Here is a 21,517-nt window from a genome sequence, read left to right as displayed (position 1 = left end):
TCCCTGGTACACAATCTTTTGGTTACTTGTTATTGCCTTGCTAACATCCAGATGTACAAGCAATCAATTTCTGTTGTTTATAGGGACAAAGACAAGGCCTGTGTTTGAATGCAGAATGGCCTAAAGGGCCAGGATATGGAAGCATCTACTACATCAGTTGTTCATAGTTTTCTGGCTGACAGGTGTTTTCTTGCTCATTTGGAACATATCAGCTGGCTGTCTCTAGATCCAGAGCTTTGGTGAGAAGTCTCAGGCCTGAGGGGAACATGGGACCGAAGGTGTCATCCTCTCAGGCCCACATATATTTTTCTCATGCCTAGGGGCACCATGGAAAACAGTATTTGGTCACAATTACTAATATAGTCAGGAATTACCATCTTAAGCATCCATCAGTCTGAGTTTAAAGAAAGGTAAATAGAATACATTGGTTGTAGACATGAATTATGACAAACTTATCATAAAGGCTGGTGTCCAAGCAAAAGCAAGACACTGTCCAACTACTTGTCAGTGAATATCAGAGTCCATAAACAAGGAAGGGTAAAGCTCTGGACCCTATTGTCATCCTTTTTTTTTTTGTTTGTTTGTTTTTTTGGCTTGTTTGAGACAGGGTTTCTCTGTGAAGCCCTGGCTGTCCTGGAACTCACTCTCAAGACCAGGCTGGCCCCAAACTCAGATATCTGCCTGCCTCTGCCTCCTAAGTACTGGGATTAAAGGCATGCACCGCCATTGCCCGGCGCCTATTGTCATTCTTAGGATTTATTCTCTGCTTATTAATTAGGGAAGAGTTCTGGTTAATGTTTGGATGTCAAAAGTTCCACAGAGAAACCAGCATTTGGACACTGTTCCAACCAGGTGGTACCATTTGGGGAAAATTATGGCCCTTGGGGGCCTAGTAGGAAGAAGTGGGTCACTGGGCAACATTGGGGAGAGTCATTTGAGTAAACCAGATTCTCTAGTGCCCCAATGACCAAGACCAGCCTTCCTGTAATTGGAGACAGAAAGAGAGGAAAACCAGTGGGCTGTGCCCAGCCTCCACGGTTCTGTTTCTTGCTCTGATCTCACAAGGAACCATTATGACAACTGATAGATACCTGTCCACTTACAGCTCTGATTGAGGCTGCCTTGTATCTTTGCAGGTACAGAAGCTGTTGGTTGGTTGGAAACCAAGTGGAGTGTGAACATGCTGAGATTATGCTTGGACTTTCAAGAGCTGTTGGACCCTGACAGAGTATCTCTTCACTTTGGTGACTTGATTTGCACTTTTTAGTTTTGGATTTTGTATTTACTGGCTTAATTTGTGTGTTTACATTTCCATGTTTTTTCTTATCTTCCATTTTAATTTTCATTAATTCTTAACTTATGTTTTCTATGTTAGAATATTTTAAAAGATTTATTATTATATCTAAGTACACAGTAACTGTCTTCAGACACACCAGAAGAGGGCGTCAGATCTCATTACAAGTGGTTGTGATCTACCATGTGGTTGCTGGGGTTTGAACTCAGGTCCTTTGGAAGAGCAGTCAATGCTCTTGACTGCTGAGCCATCTCTCCAGCCCAGAATATTTTATTGCCTTCATTTCATGTGTATGTGTCCCGCGCTACCGTCTCGCCAGCAAAACGACGCGGCACACTCAGGTTCCTTCTGTAGAATGCTTTAATGGCTCTTGAGAGGCAGAGCATAAGCTTACAACCACGGAGACTCCAACGGTCTGAAAAACCGTCCCTTATATAGGCTGGTAAGCCCGCCTAGGACGTGGCACTTCCTAATTGGTTGCAGCTCATCAGCCCATATTACGCCACGAGGTAGGCAGAGACCGAAGACGTTAAATCACTTCAGGCATGCGCACTGATTTGTTCGCCGGTTAATGATACATTTTAGCTAGATGTGAACGCCACCTTGTAATGGAGTTTGCAGGAGCAACGGGCGGCCCCTCACATCTCCCTCTTTTTGTTTTATTATGCAGCAAATAGATCTCCCAATAGAGAGGGTAGAGACAGTGGTCGCACCTCCCAGCCAAAAATATTGATCAGACCATGTGCGGGAGTTATCCCTAGGCCCATTCTGGAGCCCGAGATACTCTCGACCTGTCCTCTGCCGTTTTTCTGGGAAAGGGAGACTTGGGCAGGCAACCCTTATGCGGAACGACATGTCTCTCAGAGGGATAGTGGCCCTCTGTGCGATACCTTGTTCAACAACCCTCCTTGGGTGCTGTGTTGGACACTCTGCCCAGTGCAATGAACCTGAGTTCCGGGCGTGCAAGAGCTGTCCGGTCAGCGATCTATTGCTTGAGCATAGTTAACCATACATCAGTGGAAGCCCCATGTTCCAGGGCTGCAAGCGCCTGAGCAATAACCACCTTGTCTCGCTTATTTTGGGTTCTGAGTCTGCACACCATTCATAGGAGAAACACCAGTCCACAGCAGACGGCCATGCCAAACAATCCAACCCCCACCCATTCTTTGAAATAGGAGACGGCCGAAGAGATCCAAGATGACAGCAAGACATGTGGAGTTGATCTGGAGCACGGCCATCCTTAATTCTCGAAGCGTCTGCTCAAACTCAGAAGTCCAATTCTGCAAAATGAACTGAAAAATGAACTGAAAAAGATTCTTAGACAAATTAGTAATGAATGTGAGGCTTTGGTAATTGGCCAAGACCTTGGCCACCAATGGGAAGAGATGATGCTCTTATCCACCCCAGTGTCTAGAATACCTTCAAAACTTTTGCCATTAACTTGTAGGAGCAGCTTCGGTAAGCCAAAGTCCAGCACATAGCGCCCCTGCCCTGTCAGCATGTCAAAAGTCCACTCCTGTTGTTCTGGTGTTAAAGATGCAGCATTGGCTCTAGCTTGCTCTTGAGATGCTTCGTGCCAGAGGGCCTTCCATTCCATGTATTGGCCCATGCTGCTAAGCGTGGCTTTGGCCACTGTCTGCCAATCAGCAGGTGTCATAGCATCTCTTGCCAACCTATCCAGTTGTGCTAATGTAAAATTGGCGCAAACGCCATACTTTCTGACTGATTCTGCTAATTCTTTTATCTGATTATATTCCACGGGCGCATATACCCGCCCGTCCTCTAGGCCTTCAAAAACAGGGAAGGCCGAGCGTAGCTTCCTTCTCACCTTATCAGGTAGGAGGGAGAAGGATCCTCGGCGGACCTCATACGGAGGGGGTGCCGAAGGGACCACCTGTGAAGCGGCTATCCCATAATGTGAATGTCTTTGGTGTCTCTTATTGCCCTGCAAATGATGATAACTCTCCTCTTCATATTTTGCCACTTCCTCATCTAGCTCAGCCTCCTCCTCGGGGTCGAGGCTTTCATCCTCTGAGCTTCCAGGGCTGTCTGAACTACTTAATTGCAGAGCTTTCAGCTCTCGGACGGGGTATAAATTAGTCCACTTGTCCGACTTTTCAAAAAATAAAGAGTCTCTAGGTTCCTTAAAATACACTCCCTTGTCAGCAGACTTTCCGGGAGGGCCGTTTTCCTTATATCTAGGTTCCTTAGAATACGCTCCCTTGTCAGCAGACTTTCCGGGAGGTCCTTTTTCCTTATACTGGGTTCCTTAGAATACTCTCCCTTGTCAGCAGACTTTCCGGGAGGTCCATTTTCCTTATACTGGGCCCATTTTTTCCTTTGCGCGCCTAACCTCTCACTGCGTTCAGTTTCTGACATGCTATCCTGGACTTCCTCAAGAACACTTCCTCCATTCGTCTAACGAGGTCCCTACCCAGCTTGTTCCAAGAGGCCAAAGTTAGTGAGCCGGAGCAGGCATCTGAGCTTTCGGTTGGCAATCTAAAAACCTGTGCGGAAAGCGAAAGTAAAAACCTGCCTGGAAAGCGAAAGTATCTACTTTGGTCTTATTGCACTTAACACCAACCTTGATGGATACAAATGTTACCACAAGTGCCCCTAGAACAATAACCAAGGCCTCAATACTATCTTCCTGAAGCGGAGGAAACTCAAGCCAAAGTCCAGAAAAAACATACCTCTCTGAACGTCTTTCCCTACAGTTCTGAAACCTGAATTTAAGGGGTCTCCACTTTGGTGCTGACGATGGTCTGGTCGTATTCCCGGGTTTTCTGCACCAGTTGTCCCGCGCTACCGTCTCGCCAGCAAAACGACGCGGCACACTCAGGTTCCTTCTGTAGAATGCTTTAATGGCTCTTGAGAGGCAGAGCATAAGCTTACAACCACGGAGACTCCAACGGTCTGAAAAACCGTCCCTTATATAGGCTGGTAAGCCCGCCTAGGACGTGGCACTTCCTAATTGGTTGCAGCTCATCAGCCCATATTACGCCACGAGGTAGGCAGAGACCGAAGACTTTAAATCACTTCAGGCATGCGCACTGATTTGTTCGCCGGTTAATGATACATTTTAGCTAGATGCGAACGCCACCTTGTAATGGAGTTTGCAGGAGCAATGGGCGGCCCCTCACATGTATGATTGTTTTGCCTCCATGTATATCTAAGTACCACGTCCCAGGTGACTTCTGTGGAGGTCAGAATAAGGAGTCAGATTTCCTGGATCAAAAGTGACAGGTAGTTGTGAGCCTCTTACCCCATCCCTAGAATTAAAACAATATATTCAAATAGTATAACTGGGTTGTTTAAGCAAACAAACTCTCACTAGAACTGCCTGTAGTTCCACTTCCAGAGAATCTGATTCCCTCTTCTGACCTGAAAGGTCATATTAATAAAATTATAAAGAAAGATTTGTATCACTATTTCAAATGTTGTATAGCAACTCTGAGTGTGTTCTATGGGAGTTCTTAGAGGCCACAGGTGGAGCATCTCCTAGAGCTGTAGTTAGGGTAATTGTGGGCCACCTGTCACTTGTTGGAACATAGAGGCCTGTACTAATGCTCCCAAATATCTGCATGTCAGCTGTGGGCCAGAGGTCTTCACCACAGTTTTGATCTGTTTCACCAGCTCCCTTCTCATGGCTGCTTCTTCAGGACAAGGGGCCATGAAGTTATAAAAGTCAATTATCAACTCGTAAAGTCCCTGGATGTCTTCCCTGGCTGTACATGGCTCTTCCAAGGCCCCGGGCCACCTGGGCCCAGGCTCACCTATTCCACTCAGTGTGGCTGCACAGCTGCCTAAGGCGGGTAGTCCAGGCCTGAAGTGCTGGCCTTGTTCAACCCTTTCCGCTGGCACGGGTGACACTGGTGGTGCAGTGGGAAGCCAATATGTGTGGGGCCGAGTTTCACTTAACATCAACATCTCAATTCCCGATAACAAAGGACTTTGAATATTTTTAAGTGCTTCTTTGCCTTTCAAGGTTCCTCTGTTGTGAATTTGTTTAGCTGTGTACCACCTATTTAATTAGGTTATTTGGGATTTTGAAGATTAATTTGTCGAGTTCTTCATATATTTTGTATATTAGCCTCCAGTAGGATGTAGAGTTAGTGAAGAATTTTCCCAATGTGTAGGCTGCTGATTTGTGCTAATGATGTCATCTTTTGCCTTACAGAACCTTTTCAGTTTCATGAGGTCCATTTATCAAATGTTGATCTTAGAACCTAAGCCATTGGTGTTCTGTTCTGGAATTTTCCCCCTGTGCCAATGAGTTTGAGGCTCTTTTCCACTTTCTCTTAGACTCAGTGTGTCTGATTTGATGTTGAGGACCTTGATCCACTTGCACTAGAGCTTTTTGCAAGGTGATAAATATGGATATATATTTGGACTCCTACATACAGACTAGTAGTTAGACCAGCACATTTTATTGTAGATATTTTCTTTTTTCCACTGTATGTTTTTTTGTTTGTTTGCTTATCAAAGATCAAGTGTCCATAAGTCTATGCGTTTTCTTCTGGGTCTTCAATTAGATTCCGTTGATTGATTTCTCTGTACTTGTAACAATACCATGAGGTTAATATCACTATTTTTTTCAGCAAAGTTTAAATCAAAGTGACCATGAGATTTTACCTCATTCTAATCAGGATGGCTAAGATTAACAGTTCAAGTGACAGCATATGCTGGGAAGGATGTAGAGAAAGAGGAACACTTGTCCATTGCTGGTGGGATTGCAAACTGGCACAACTACTCTGGAAATCAATCTGGTGATTCCTCAGAAAACAGGAAGTAGCTCCACCTGATGACCCAGCTATACCACTCTTGGCAATGTACCCAAAGGACTCCCCACCATACCACGAGGACACATACTCTACTGTGTTCAAAGCAGACTTATTTGTAATAGCCAGAGGCTATAAAAAACAGATGCCCCTCAACCAAAGAATGGATTCAGAAAATATTGTTCATTTACACATTTGAATACTATTCAGTTAATACAAATGAGGACATCATGAATTTGCATGCAAATGAATGGAACTAGAAAATATGCTGTATGAGGTAACTTGGACCCAAAAGGACATGCATGCTATCCATAAGTGGATATTAGCCAAAAAGTACAGATTCAACCAAGTTAAACCATGATATGAACAAACTGCAAGAAAAAATATGGCATGATAATCTCATCAGATACTGAAAAAGCCTTTCACAAAATACAACATTCCTTCATTTAAAAAGTATTAGGAATATCAGGGATACATTGCATATAGCTAAACATTCTCAAAGAAATATACAATAACTCAGTAGCCAACATCAGGCTAAAGGGAGAGAAACTTAAAGCAATTAGATGAAAATCAGTGACATGAAAAAGCTGCTCACTCTTTCCTTACCAATTCAATATAGTACTTCAAGTACAAGCCATAACAAATAAGACAATTAAAGGAGATCAATGCAATTAACAACAGGAAAGGAAAAAGTCAAAGTATTCCTATTTCTGGATAATATGATTCTAAACATAATTGACCCCCAAAATTCTACCAGAGAACACCCCCTGTGGACAAACACCTTCAGCAAATTAGATGGATACAGCATAAACTCAAAGCAATCAGTAGTCTTCCTTTATACAACGAGTAAATGGGCCAAGAAAAAATAAGAAAAACACCCTTTGTGCTAGCCACAAAAATATAAAATATCTTGATGTAACTCTAATAAAGCAAGTTAAAGATCAGTATGGCAAGAAATTCAAGTGCCTGTAGAAAGAAATGGAAGAAGGTATCAGAAGATAAAAGAATCTCCTATGCTAATGGATAGGTAATTTTAATGTTGTGAAAATGGATAATTTACCAAGCAGTCTTCAGGTTCAATGCAATTCTCATCAAAAATCCCATTTTTTATGGAACTTGAAAGAGCAAATCTCAACTCCATGTGGAAAATAATAAATTCAGGATAGACAACACAATCCTGAAAAATAAAGTAACTTCAGGAGAAATCACTATCTCTGACCTCAAACTGTGCTGCAGAGCAATAAGGTTAAAACTGCCTGGTGTTGGTATAGAAACAAAAGCGTGGCTACATGGTATCTAATCAAAGACTTAGAAAAAAATGCACAAACCTATGGAGACTTGATTTCTGATAATGATGCCAAAATCATAAAATGAAATATATTATGCGTCTTTCACTAATGGTACTGGTCTAAATGGAGGTCTACATGTACAAAAATCAAAATACATCCATAATAATCACCATGCACAAAACTCAAGTCCAAGTGGATCAAGAACCACAAGATAAATCTGGATATGCCAAATGTCATAATAGAAAAAGTAGGAAATAACCTTGAAAGTATTGACACAGGGGACAATTTCTTACACAGAACACCAGTGGCTCATGCTCTAAGATCAAAAATTGATAAATGGGACCGCATGAAACTACAAAGCTCTTTTAAGGCAAGGTAAACTGACACTAGGACAAATGGCAGGCTACAGATTCAGAAAGATTTTCACCAAACTTAATCTGACAGAAGGCTAATATTAAAAATTTGTAAAGGACTCAAGAAGTTAAACCCCAACAATACAAGTACTAAAATTTAAAACAATGGGATACAGAGCTAATGAGATTGTCATTAGAGGAATCTCAAATGATCAAGCAGCACTTACAGAAATGTTTAGCATTTTAGACATCAGGGAAAAGCAAATGCAAACAACTCTGAGATTCCATCTTACATCTGTCAGAATGGCTGAGGTAAAAAGTATTCAAGAGCTAGCACATGCTGGCAAGGATGTGGAGCAAGAGTAACATTTCTCCATTGCAGGTGGGATTGCAAACTGGTACAACCACTCTGGAAACCAATTTGGTAGTTTGTCCAAAACTGGGAATACCTCAAGACCCAAATTTACTGCTTCTAGTCATATACCCAAACATGTTTCAGCATTCCACAAAGACATTTGCTCGGCTGTGTTCATGCCAATTTTATTTGAAATAAATAAGTGTAGGGAGGCCCAGGTGCTGTCTGTTTAAGTTCTTTGGTTGATAGTTCAGCCTCTGAGATCCCCAAAAGTCTACCTTAGTTGAATTATTGGTATTACTATCCCCTTATGGGCTACAATCATTCTTCCTATTCTTTCTGAAGAGGCCCCAAGATCTTCAGAGACTGGATAGAACCTAGTGTTCCTCAACTTAAGAATGGACAAAAAAATATGTGGTAATTAAACAATGAAATACTATTCAGACATGAAAAACAAATACATTTTAAATTTTTCAGGGATAGATGGTTCTTGAGAATATCATCCTAAGTGAGGTACCCAGTTGCAAATGTATATGAACAGTATGTATACACTCATAATTGAATATTAGCCATAAAATGAAGGACACTCATGCTGCATTCCACAAATCCAAAGAGGCTAGACAGAAGGAGGGCACAAACAAGGATGCTTGAGACTCACTTGGAAGGAAGAATGGAGTAGTGGTGGAAGGTAGATGGAAGGAGGGAACATTGTGGGAGAGAATAATTGAAGGAGAGAGGGGGTCTTTTTGTAGGTCCTAAACAACTGGAGTGGGGTCTATTCCAAAACGTGAGTTCTATACTTGGGATCTGTTCATCTAGCTGGGCTGCCTTCTCTGGCCCCAGTGGAAAAGGAAGTACATAGCCCTGCAGAGCCTTGAAGAGCTGCTGGGAGATAGGGCGTGGACGAGGGACTGGAGTTGCCACAGCACAGTCCCACAGACTAGCGGTTGTGACACACCAGCAAGGCATGTTCTCAGTCTGGAAGTCTGTCAGGGTTAGAGTCTTGGCAGACTAAGTCTGGTGAGGGCTTGACCCACAGATGGCTCCTCCTCTCTACAGCCTCGTGGGAGTGAAGGGTGTCCGGAGTTCACTGGGACCTCTCATAAGGGTGCTCATTCAGCTCGCAGAGTTCTGCCCTTTGCCTTGTCACCTCCCATGGCCTTATGTCCCACTTCCATTCCCTCTGATCTTGATTTCACCACAGTGGGGCCTAGCATGCAACCCTGGCTCACACCCCCTCATATTGCCAAGATCCTCCACATCAGTGGCCAAGCTGACTGCTCAAGGGTGGGCTGCGGTGACTCCCCTAGGGATAAACTTCACAACAGTCCCCAGGGTCACTGGCTCACACAGGCCTTCCCTCAGCCACCCACGTTCCCTCCAAAAGATAATGAATAGTTGTTTGCTGGGTATGGTCGCTCATGCCTTGTCCATACTCAGGAGGCCGAGGCAGATGGATCATAAGTTTGAGGCTAGCGTCAGCTAATTAGTGAGAGTCTGTCTCAAAAATTCCAAGAACCAAACAAAATACTAATATAAGGTTGTTGTACTAAGCCTCGACGTTCCGGGGTGTTTGGTACACAGGGTTACTGGGGTGGTGGGCTGTGACTAGATGCTCTGCTGATTTCTATTTGACTTCTCTCTTGCTTCTTCTTGCTTTTTGTCTCAGTCTGGATGTCCTGCCACGCCCCTCTCGCCTTAAAAATAGACCTGTGCAGGGTCCTTCTCTCTAACCTCATGAAAGGCATTATCTCTGATCCTGCATTCAGGAAGTGTCTTGGCAGGTGCAAGGCAGGGAAGGGGCTGCGGGTTGTCAGCACACCAGGGCCCAGGGTGTTTATTCTCACCCTCTCCCACTCCTTGAGGCCCATCTCTGAGCCCTCTCTGGGTCACCTGCTATTTGTACTAAGTTGGAAACCTGGTCCGCATGCAGTTATCCTGTTTCCCACCAGAGCCTCGCACAGTCAGCCCATCAGTAAGACAGCACACATGATTCCATGCTCTGGAATTTAAACAACTGTTACTACCTCTTTTAAAACATTGTGTTTTGCAAGTAGCCAGTCCATATTTCAATTTCAGTCTCTCTGTTCTTTCTAGCTTTTTATCACACACCAGAGATTTCTTTGCAAACACAACTACACCTCTGGCGCATCTTTGACAGGCTGGATTCTTCAGTCAACTACCTCCATGGCTCTTGGAGACCACAGAGGACAGAGGCAGGTCCTTACTGTGCAAACTCAGGTCCGCAGCACACACTATCACCAATTTCCTCGTTTGTCAATGTGTCTCCTTAGCAGCCTCAAGCTACAATATTGGGGGTTGGGTGTGAGGAATTAAACCATCCTTCAGTCATTCTTTGCTGTGCACACTGCCAGCAGTCTGCTCTACCCATGGGAAGCTTGGCTTTGAGCCTGTGGCAACAGAGCGGGCAGGGGCTGCGTGAGTAACTGGGCCTCTTGCAGATGTTCACTGCCTGCCACAGTGAACAGGGCGCTCCCTGAGTAACGCGGTGTCCAGTGAGGAGCAGGACTAGACTCCACCTATAGTTTGAGGATTGCTGCAACTACTTTTACTCCAGTCAGGATCAAACAGACTCTCTGTGGCCCAGATATGCGACTGAGAAATGGCGGCTCACTGTTGTGTGAGCCCTTACTGTGTGTGGAGTTGTCTGATAAGTCAGGATCGAGGTGCTCTAGTTAGGGTTTTATCAGGCTGAAGCAAGTAAGCACACCTGAGAATAGGAACCTCTGTTGGGAAAAATGCCTCTACCAGACGGCCCACTAGGCGAGTCTGTGGGGGCGCTTTCTTGATTGATGATTGATTCCAGAGGTCTTGGTTCCAGAGGTTTCAGTTCATCAGGACAGGGAGGGGCTCAAGTCTTGGTGGCCAGAAGTAGGAGGGGCTAGTAAGGAAGAAAGGAGAGAAGGGAGCGGAGGGGAGGAGTCAACACTGTGGGCTTTCCTCTTTGCCCCGCCCCTTTTCCCTCTGGCTCCCAGGCTGGAATAGCGCTGCCCACCACATTCTGGGACAGACTCCCCACCTTAGTCCTCTGTGGAAACGCCCTTATGTACACATCTAGAGTGCTTCCTTTGCTAACCTGATCAGCAATTTTCAGTCCAATTAAGTTAACAGTATTAACCATCACAGCAAGGCCAGCTCAGACTAGTACCAAAATACTGACCCCACCTCAAGCCAGAACTCAAAGCCTGGGCTTGCTTTCCCAGCACCTGCAGAGCAGTGGCTCATGACTGTCGGGAACTACAGTACCTGGGGATCCAGCGCCCTCTTCTGGCTTCCACTCACATTGCATGCACGTGGTTTCTCAGACACACAGAGGCAAACACACAAACATTAAAATAAAATTGTTTTCGAAAGCCAAGGCAATAATTAACACCAAGAAAAAAATCTGTAGAAGAAATGGGAAGTTGACATTTCCCCAGGCACAGCACAAACAGCAAGCGCTTGCTTAATCTAAGAGTGGGACGCACCCTGTTGGGAAGACCGGAAGGAGGTCAGGGAGGGGTGAGAGTAAAAACACCAGGTTCTCACATGCCTGCAGAGAAAACAAACAGGCAATATTATTACAGTGTCAACCCAGGAGAAAAACAAAGCAATGTCAACAACCCGCTGACCAGTGCAGCTCAATTATATACAATTATATGTATATAATTTTATATGTGCATATGTATATAAAATCCTGTGCATATGCATATTTGTACACATAAATGTATACATATATATCATATACATATACATGTTTACATATACATATACATAAGGGAGGGGTGGTGTCTCACTCCTGCAATCTCACTATCATTTTGGAAGCAGAGGCAGGAGGCTCCTACAAGCTCAAGGCCAGCTTAGCCAGGGCAACATCAAAGAGACCCAGCTGTACTCTGATGTCAGCCCCAGCTTGTTAAGAGCAGCAGCAGCAGAGGATTCCAGCCTCTGCCACGCCCCCTACATCCTATAAGCTGTGGATTGCCTCCCTCTTCTGCCAGGCCATATGTTTTAAAAGATCCCCTAAAAGGAACTACACCTGTATGTAGAGCAGGCATCAAGGGACTCAGGCTCATTGTCTGACACACACCATGCCCCAAGCTTCTGTAGGCAAAAGCCCTCCTCTCACTCGCCAGTTGGATGCCCTTGGTTTCAGGTCCCCCTCCACAGTCTCTGACAGACTTAAGTCCTTCACATACATGGCCGGCCACCTCCTCTGGCCTTACTATCTAACTCCTACCTGTTCTTCTGTCTCCAGTACTAAGAGCCTCAGAACCTTCTGGAAAAAAACAGTGTCTATTCCAAACACTTCCTCTTCACCCTGCTGGCAAGAAGGGATTCCCTTTGGAGGGATATGGGGCAGCTGAACCCACATGTGACCCTGGACAGATCCAATGCCTTGTTGGTCACATGCACTGTGATCTTGCAGGGAAGAGAATGCCACATACGACAGGCATGAACACATGGGTGATTCCTGCGAACAGGACAAACCAGCAGGCATCGTAGATCAGGAAGGCACGGTGAGGGCTGGCCAGATGGCTCAAGGGATAGAGGTGCTTGCCATCCGAGTCTATCCACTGAGTTTAATACCTGGACCCACCTGGTAGAGAGACCCAACCCCTGGCTGTGCTCTGCCTACACATGAGCAGAGCCTGTGTGCACACACACACATCTACATAAACAAAAATGCCTTAAAACAAGTAACAGATAAAACACACACACACAAAGGGTAGGAAGGAGTTGGCTTGATTGAATAATCCCCGATATAGCAGGGAAACTGAGTCCACAGCACAGGGCTCAATTTCTACCCACAAGAGCAGAGCAGGGAGCTGGCCCAGCTGTGGGAGGCTCCTGGCTACACCAGCATCCACAGGGCCTTCTCTATGAGCTTCCTTCCAGCCTTCCCCCAGTGGTGGATCTGCCTCCTTGTGGGACAGAATGGGCGCCCTGGGGCTTGCTTTATTTTAAGTGTCAATTTTGCTCTTCCCACCACCAGGGAACTTTTGGTTTCCAAGTTGCGGAGACTGGCAAAGTATGGGGAGAGATGTGTCCATCTGTGGCTGTCCCTCCCCTGCTGGGATGACTCCCCAGAACACACAGCAAAACCCCAACTCTCTCTGAGGCATTCAAGCCTTTCCTCTGTCCTCTCTCCCACAGCCCCTGTCCCCACCATCTTCAGCTAAGTAAGTTAGGCCAATTCTGTCTTAGAAGTGTCTTGAATCTCAGACTGGAGTATCTTCTGTAACTACAGACTCCCAACAACACAGGTCCTGGTCTTTGGGGGGTAAGGGGAAAGGCAGGGGAGGGGGAGGAGGGAGAGGGAGAAGAGGAAAGGGAGGAGGAAGAGGAGGGAGAGGGAGGAGGGGGAAGGGGAGGGGAGGAGGAAGAGGGAGAGGGAGGAGGGAGAAAGGGAGGGGAGCAGCTTGCCAATTAACTGCTGTTACATTTCTAGGCTCTGGAAATCTGACACATCCATAAAACAGTGATTTGACCAGTGTGGTGGCGGATACCTGAAAACCCAGCACAGGAGGATTGCTTTTAAGTTAGAAGTTAGCTTGACATACTGTAAGAGTCTCTTGGAAGACCCCCACTCAATAAGGCCACAGAGACCGGAATCACTGCAATCTTCAAGATTGCAGTTTATTGTTCCAGTGTACATGCAGGCATGAGGAGACTCTGAGCTCACAAAGCACACCCTTTTTAGAGCATTTTGGCGGGGAGTTCTAAGGTCACCTGAGTTGGACGACTGTGATTGGTTACCCTGGGCAACAATTAAAATTATTAGTCAACTCGAATGGGGAGGTTGTCTCTGCATTTGGCCTGGTCCTGCTCACCTTGAGGTATTTGTGGTATTTCAGGGCATTGTCTTTTTTGTAGTCACTTCCCTCTCTGGCCTCACCCTAGGCAGGGTGCTTCCCTTTAGGCCTTTTCCATACCTATCCTCCCCAGGAAATCCAGGGCAGAATGCAAAGTTTCTGTCCAGCTGTGAGCCCTAGTTCTTAGTCGTGGGGAGCTGGCCTGCTGTTTCTGACAGGGTTCTCAGAATACATAGGGAGTTCCAGACCAGCCTGGGCTACAGAGTGAGACCCTATCTAAAATAAAACCAAACCAGGCTGGGCAGTGGTGGCACAGCCTTTAATCCCAACACTTGGGAGGCAGAGGCAGGCAGATTTCTGAGTTTAAGGACAGCCTGGTCTACAGAGTGAGTTCCAGGACAGCCAGGGCTATACAGAGAAACCCTGACTTGGGGAAAAAATAAAATAAAATAAAGCCAAACCAAAACCCAAGCAACATGCCCACAGCAATGTGAATATTGTCCTGCTCACTGATTGTGTGAGAAAGAAAGGAACATGACAGGATACATCCAGTGTCCAATGGAATTGGGTGAGAGGGAGCGATGTGGACACGCCCTCAGCGCTCCTGTGCATGTGTGTGCATGTGCGTGTGCTCTCTCTCTCTCTCTCTCTCTCTCTCTCTCTCTCTCTCTGCCTCTCTCTCTCTCTCTCTCTCTCTCTCTGCCTCTCTCTCTCTCTCTCTCTCTCACACACACACACACACACACACACACACACAGTCCCACCACCATCCTGCATGTCTGTGGCCCATGCTGAGTGCAGCAGGACAGGGACCAGGCTTGCTGAAGCCTCAGGTAGAACCCCGCCCACCTCTGTTCTTGCTGTTGTGTGGTCTTGACTGCACAGGGGCTGCACAGTGGACTGGCCATCCATGGATGCAAACAAGGGTTGGACACTCTACAGAGCCTGGGCAGGGGGAGGCAGGAAGGAGCCTGAATCTAGTGGGGATCATCATGAGAATTCACCCTATGGCAGATAGTACAGGGTTCAGAGAGGGATCGGGAGCTACCAGGATGCACAGCACATGTAGAACCCATCCACAAACCAGACCTCACTTTTTCATGAGGATCCCATCTGGTCACATAGCTAAGGACCTGATCATCTCTAGGTGGTCCCAGCTCTTGGATTTGAGGGTATAGGACAGAGCTGTGTGTTACATGTGCTGCACAGTGAAATGGCCTAGGAGAAGTGTCCAGGGCTGGAGAGCCAGGTTCTGAAGGAATAGAGGGGACAGAGCTGCAAACCTCCCAAGGAGGCAGGTTAGAGGTTCACCAGGCACAGTGACTGGCTTAGAGGCAGAGAAGCCGGGACATGGCAGCTTCTGGGGCAATCTATGGCACTGAGGTGGAAAGAGCAACCTCCCAGCTTTCCTCCCATATCAGGAGGTCACAGAGCAGAGCCAGGTTCAGGACCCCTATGGGTATGGGGCAGGATGAGGGTCGTAGAGCTGGTCCCGTCTGCCACCACCTTGAGCAGCTACCTGAATGTTCCCCAACTGGGCCAAGTCCCCAGCCATTCATCTTGCCCAGCTGTGTCTCTCCCTTCTGCCAGAAAAACCTGGCACCACTAAGGAGCAGCTGAGACACAGGGTTCCACTGTCTGCTTAGGTCCTGACTCAGTGGAGGTCACCATGGGTGGTGAAGTGCGGCTTTGGAGCTATGGAATTTTATGGTTAGTTCTGTGGTACCCGGTCACATCACAGTTAAGTAGTGAAAGGTTTTGTGTGTGCATTTGTGTCTCTTTGTGTACATGCCTAGGTGTGTCTGATTCCCTGGATTTATCTGTACCTGGTGCGTGCACATATGTGTACATGTGTTTATAGTTCCAGTCAGAAGGGCAAAGACCAAGTGTTACCTCAAAAAACCTGGAGCAGAATAAGTTCCCTGTAGTTATAAAGGAGGTATGAAGCATTCACTCATGCATGCACACATATGCACATATGCTTATGCAAGCTCATGTGTTCCTTGCAGTCATGAGGGCACTCTGCATACAGGCCTGTCCATACACAGTGACACATGCATGTATACATACATGCAAGCTCATGTTCTCTAGTCTGGGGAATTAAGGCACTTGTAGAGCCCAGATCAGCTAAGCCCCGAGTCTGAGGAATAAGCAACGAGGCCTGAATTGTGTAAGTGTGCACACATGTGTGTGCATGTATGTGTGTAAAGATGTGTGAGCGTATGCATGTATATGTGTGTAAAGGTGAGAGAGTGTGCATGTGTGTGTGTTTTATATGTGTGGGCATACACTATGCACATATACATGGTTCATGTGTGTGTGGAGGCTGAGGTTAATGTGAAGAACTATCCCCCATCCATAGCCACCTTATTCATTGAGGCAGGATCTCCCAATCAAACCCAGAGCTCACTGATGTGGCTAGTCTTGCTAGCTGGGACCTGTCACCTTCTGAGGTTGGAATTAGAGGTCACCACACTGACCTAACATTTATGCATGATTTGGGGATCCAAACCCCAGATTCTGAACTACAACTCTGGCTCTCAGGCTTGCATGACAAATCCTTTAACCACTTGGCTGTTTCCCAAGCTTGACTTAGTTTGTTTGTTTAAAAGTATTTCAATGTAGCCAGCCTTTCTGATCAGAGCGTGCACCTGGCTGGGCCCTGGTTTGCGGGTGGCCCTGCTCTGAGCTGGTGAGACCCTTCAGTCACTGCCTCAACAGTTCACTGTAGAAACTGCAGAATCGGGAACTGCAAGGAAGGGACTCGCAACCCTTAGCTCTAGTGCTCACTTGCTCCTGGCTTTCCCCTGCAGCACATGCCAGACACCGGGCTGCACTGGGTCAGATGTGCGGATGCACTGGGGGTTGAGGGGTGGGGTTAGACGGGCACATGTGGCCTGCCTCTTCTGCTTCATACAGCCTCACTCGGGCAACATGGCTTCAAAGATACTTTGTAATTTTTTGTGTGATATGTCTGTCTATGTGCATGGGAGAGCAGGTGCCCAAAGAGGCCAGAGGCAGTGGATCCCCTGGAATTGGAGTTATAGGCTGTTGGGAGCATACAAAATGGATGCTGGGAACCAACTGGGTCCCCTGGAAGTCCTCTTAACTGCTGACTCAGCTTCCCAGCATCCTCCAAGATGCCCCTAGTGGCTCCATAGCACTCTGCCTTCAGATTATATTCTTTCTTTCTTTTTCTTTTTTCCTTTCTTTCTTTTTTTCCTGTTATTTCGTAGGGTTTTTTTTTTAAGATTTATTTTATGCATGTGAGTACATTGTATTTGTCTTCAGACACACCATCAGCAGGCAATAGATCCCATTACAGATGGTTGTGAGCCACCATGTGGTTTCTGGGAATTGAACTCAGGACCTCTGGAAGAGCAGTCAGTGCTCTTAACTGCTGAGCCATCTGTCCAGCCTGGGTCATCTGCTTTTAAGCCACTCTGTGTAATGGGAACTGCAGGACTTATTTTCATGCACCCTCTTTGCCTACTGTATATTAATGAGGAGCAAAAGACCTGTGGTGTTTTCCCAAGATCAGATCTTTCCTCCCTAGAAATATGTGTCCGCAAACTTGTGTGGTGCCTGAGTGTTCCTGTGCTACAACTTGCCTGGTGAGAACACAACCTGTCTAGGATTCAGTCAGAAAGAAACAGAAACAAACACAAGGGACTAGGAGCACCGCTCAGTTGATAAAGGGCTGGGAGCACAGCTCAGTCAGTAAAGGGCTGGGAGCACGGCTCAGTCAGTAAAGGGCTGGGAGCACGGCTCAGTCAGTAAAGGGCTGGGAGCACGGCTCAGTCAGTAAAGGGCTGGGAGCACGGCTCAGTCAGTAAAGGGCTGGGAGCACGGCTCAGTCAGTAAAGGGCTTGCCAGGCCTGAGTTCAGATCCCTAGAACCTAAGTAAAAGGCTGAGCTCAGCGATGTTTGTGACCTGGGCTCGAGCACGCCATCCTGGTGCTGAGGAGAGAGAGGCAAGCAGATACCAGGAGAAGCAGAATCAGTGAGCTTCCGGTCAGTGGAAACTAAAGTGGGTAAGGAAGACATATGTCAGCCTGTGTCCTCTGCATGCACACATGTGTATGCATGTGCACAGGCACTGAACAAGTACATACATACACATGTAACACACACAGCAAGTACACGGACAGGAAAGCATCTTCATAGTGGGTGAAAGGTGAATGGAGCCAAGCGGTGTGCACCACCCACAGAGAGGCGTTCTTCCAGCCATCAGGAAGAGTGCACGAGAAGGGGTGTAGCTCCGTGTGTGGGCGCCTACCTAGTGTGCATGAAGCCCTGGATTCAATGCCCAGCACTGCACAGACCCAGTGTGGTGGTGCAGCCTGGCACTTAGGAGCTGGAGGCAAGAGGATCAGAGTTCAAAGTCATCCTTAGTTACATATGGCGTCAGAGGCTAGCCTGGGCTACACCAAACCCTAACTTAAAAAACAAACTACAACAACAAAACAGCTTTTTTTTCCCTAAGCTCTGACAGGTATTCCAACAAGGCTGAACCTTGAAAGCATTATCCAGTGTCAGAACACAGCCAAAAGAACAACCCATGGTGAATGGTGTCTGGGGAACTGTGAGAGGCTGCAGGGGAGAGGCAGAGGGCTTTTACTTCAGCTGCACTTGGTTTCCTGCAGTGTTCTCAGAGTTGGTTTCATGCCTCCTGTGATAAACATTTACATTTGATCTGTATCAAATGTGGTCCCTGTGCCCAGAGTCTGCATATGGCCTTCTGCCTTGCTTGTGTGATTTCCCAGATATGATCAACAGTGTGTGCTAGACAATTGTGTTTAGATGGCTCTGTCCTGAGAAAGTTCTGGGAAAGGGCAGCTCTGTTGATATTTACCATGTGCTTACTAGCATAGGCATTTATTTATATGTTTTCTGATCAGATTTTTCTGAACTCAGACAACATTTCTTAGGTCATAGCTTTCTTTGTTTCATTCCTGTATAAAAAGTACTGAAACTGAAGTAAGATTGTCTGTAGCAGCAGACTGTAGTCATCCCATTCCTTCAGGTCCTCAGACCCCAAGTCCAGCAAACAAGATCTGTATAGGTCGGCCAGAAGGACAAAAATCCAGGCCACAGGTGTGTTTCTGGGTGTAGGAAGGGATCATCTAGAATAGTAAATTAACAGAGAGAGAGAGCAGACTGGTGGGATCTGAGGCAGGGGGATGAGCACTTAATGGAAGGGAAAGTTATTCAAGATCATGTCTGAGCTGATTCTTGCTGGATGCTGGCTTTGAGACAGTTAATTCAGCCCGGGATAGCAGCACTGGCCTGTGACCCCAGAGCTTGCTTGGGAAGCTAAGTCAGGAAAACCAAAATTTGAGGCTAGTCTGAGAACTGTGTCAGGAAAACAGAATAAAATGGACCCTTCAAAAACATACTTAATTTTATGTTTCATGAGTTTCCCTTCTATGAAAGACCTCTTGAGCCAGGCTTTTATACAAATTATCCTGTTTTGCTCTAATTTCCTGTTTTCCTGTTCGTTCTGAAACCCAGGCACCCAAGTCTCTGCCATTCTTTAGATGGCTGCTCTTGGTCTCCACCTGCCTCTCTTCCCCACCTCAACCCCCCCCCCTTGCTTGCTTTATGCCTAGGAAATGACTCTAGTCACCATGTGAGTCGGAATGGTTTTCGCTGAGGGATTTGCAGCTTATTTTTAAGTTTAGATAATGTCCAAGAGGAACAAAGAACCCAGATAGCCAAGGCGATGTTTGGAGCATAGCCAAGCTCTTTGGAGATCCTACCACTGGGGATGAAAGGCAAGTGGGCACCATCTGAGGCCCCTGTGATCTTAATCCAATGAGGAAGGTTTATTTGTCTTCTTAAGCCACAGGCAAGAGAGGACATCTCTTTTGTTCTCAAAGATCCAGTAGTCATTTCCCCTTCTCCTTTACCCCCACTCCATGGGCCCTTAAAAGAGGTGGTGGGTCCCCCTCTCTTCCCACTGCTCCCTTCAAATCACCCAAAAATTCAGGGTCACTACAGACAGGTAGAAAACACTTGGGCTGGAGAGATGGATCAGCCGTTAAGAGCACTGACTGTTCTTCCAAAGGTCATGAATTCAAATCCCAGCAACCACATGGTGGCTCACAAACATCTGTAATGAGGTCTGATGCACTCTTCTGGTGTGTCTGAAGACAGCTACAGTGTACTCACACATAATAAATAAATCTTAAAAGAAAAGTCAACTGTACCTCCAGGTGTCATGGCCTAGGGCTCGCTTCCTGCTAGCATGGGTAGTCAAGGGGTCTCATGTCAAAGGGTGGCCACTGACCCTAGGTCAGAGTTTGTTTTTTCACACACAGGCACTCACACACACACACACACACACACACACACACACATACACACACGAGAGAGAGAGAGAGAGAGAGAGAGAGAGAGAGAGAGAGAGAGAGAGAGAGCCCTCCCAGAAAAAAAAGAGCCCTGTACTGCATGTAAGATCTTCCAAGACTTGTGCTTTGGCACTTGCTGAACAGCGTGTCTGCTTAAGTGCCTCTCACTACAGTGTCTGAACTCTGAATCCACTGGGCTTTCAGCAAGGGCTTTAACTTCTCACAAAGGAGGAACCAATCGGGAAGAGCAACAAGCTCGCTACTATCTGCTGGTCCCCAATGCCTCCTGCCTACTCTGCTTCCTTGGGTGCTTGGCTGTGACCCGCCTCTGGCTCTCCTTAGAGTGCTGTTTGGCTGAGGTGGATCTGAGCCTCTAACACAGACTAGGGAGCATCCAAAGGCAGAAAGGCATCAGGAAGCGTAGTCCTACACTCTCCTCTGCACTCATTGGTGAGAATGGAGTCACCTGACTGTCCATGACCCAATCCGGGGCCTCGCAGAATGTCCCTGTCGGTTCCACTCTAAAACTATGGCACCCTTCCCAATAGCAAGAGTATTGGTATTCTTATTTTATTGCTATTCATAGTCTTATTTAGGAAATTAGAAAAAATAACCTTAATACAAGCTAACATTTATGTAGTGATAAGATTGTAGAAGTCATAAGAAAGTATTAACCTCAACACATTAAATTAAAACATCATGTATACCTATGATTGACAGAATGATTCATTCACTCATTCTTTCCTTCATTCATCCAACCACCTACAATTTGTTGCAGGGAATTAAAAAAAATAACTCCCGAAGGAACTTTTGAAAATTAGGAAAATAAGAAAACTTTGGAATTACCATGGGTCAGAGGAAAGGCTTTTATGATGATTGGGATTTGTCAATCATTTTTTGTTTTAAGTAGGTGAGGAACAATATGGTGCCATCTATGCTGGCAAAACCATTGTGAGTGATGAAATTGCACTCTTATAAAGCAGCATTTAATTTCAATCACAAAAGAATGTAGGGCTCAGTATCTAGGTCTAGGTAAGGGTTTGCAGGTGTTAGGGTGTGTAGCAAAGGTGGCAAGAAGTTCCTGAACTAGACCAGGAAGCAGGCTGTCTTAGAGTTTTACTGCTGTGAACAGACACCATGACCCAAGCAACTCTTATAAGGACAACATTTAATTGGAGCTTGCTTACAACTTCAGAGGTTCAGTCCAGTATCATTAAGGAACAAACATGGCAGCATCCAGGCAGGCATGGTGCAGGAGGAACTGAGAGCTCTACAT

At 46.2% G+C, this 21,517-nt stretch overlaps 2 protein-coding genes across 5 annotated transcripts in view; one reads left to right on the top strand and one right to left on the bottom strand.

Annotated features, from left to right (window-relative positions):
- LOC127665122 (ankyrin repeat domain-containing protein 26-like) overlaps positions 1–21,517 on the top strand; it is a 922,395-nt gene that overhangs the window by 614,673 nt on the left and 286,205 nt on the right. The gene's annotated exons all lie outside the window — the stretch shown is intronic.
- The window catches only part of LOC127665125 (ankyrin repeat domain-containing protein 26-like), an 870,635-nt gene that overhangs the window by 801,301 nt on the left and 47,817 nt on the right, over positions 1–21,517 (bottom strand). The gene's annotated exons all lie outside the window — the stretch shown is intronic.

The sequence above is a fragment of the Apodemus sylvaticus genome, chromosome 14 (assembly GCF_947179515.1).
Source record: "Apodemus sylvaticus chromosome 14, mApoSyl1.1, whole genome shotgun sequence".
NCBI lineage: Eukaryota > Metazoa > Chordata > Mammalia > Rodentia > Muridae > Apodemus > Apodemus sylvaticus.
This window is presented reverse-complemented; position numbering and strand designations above follow the sequence as displayed.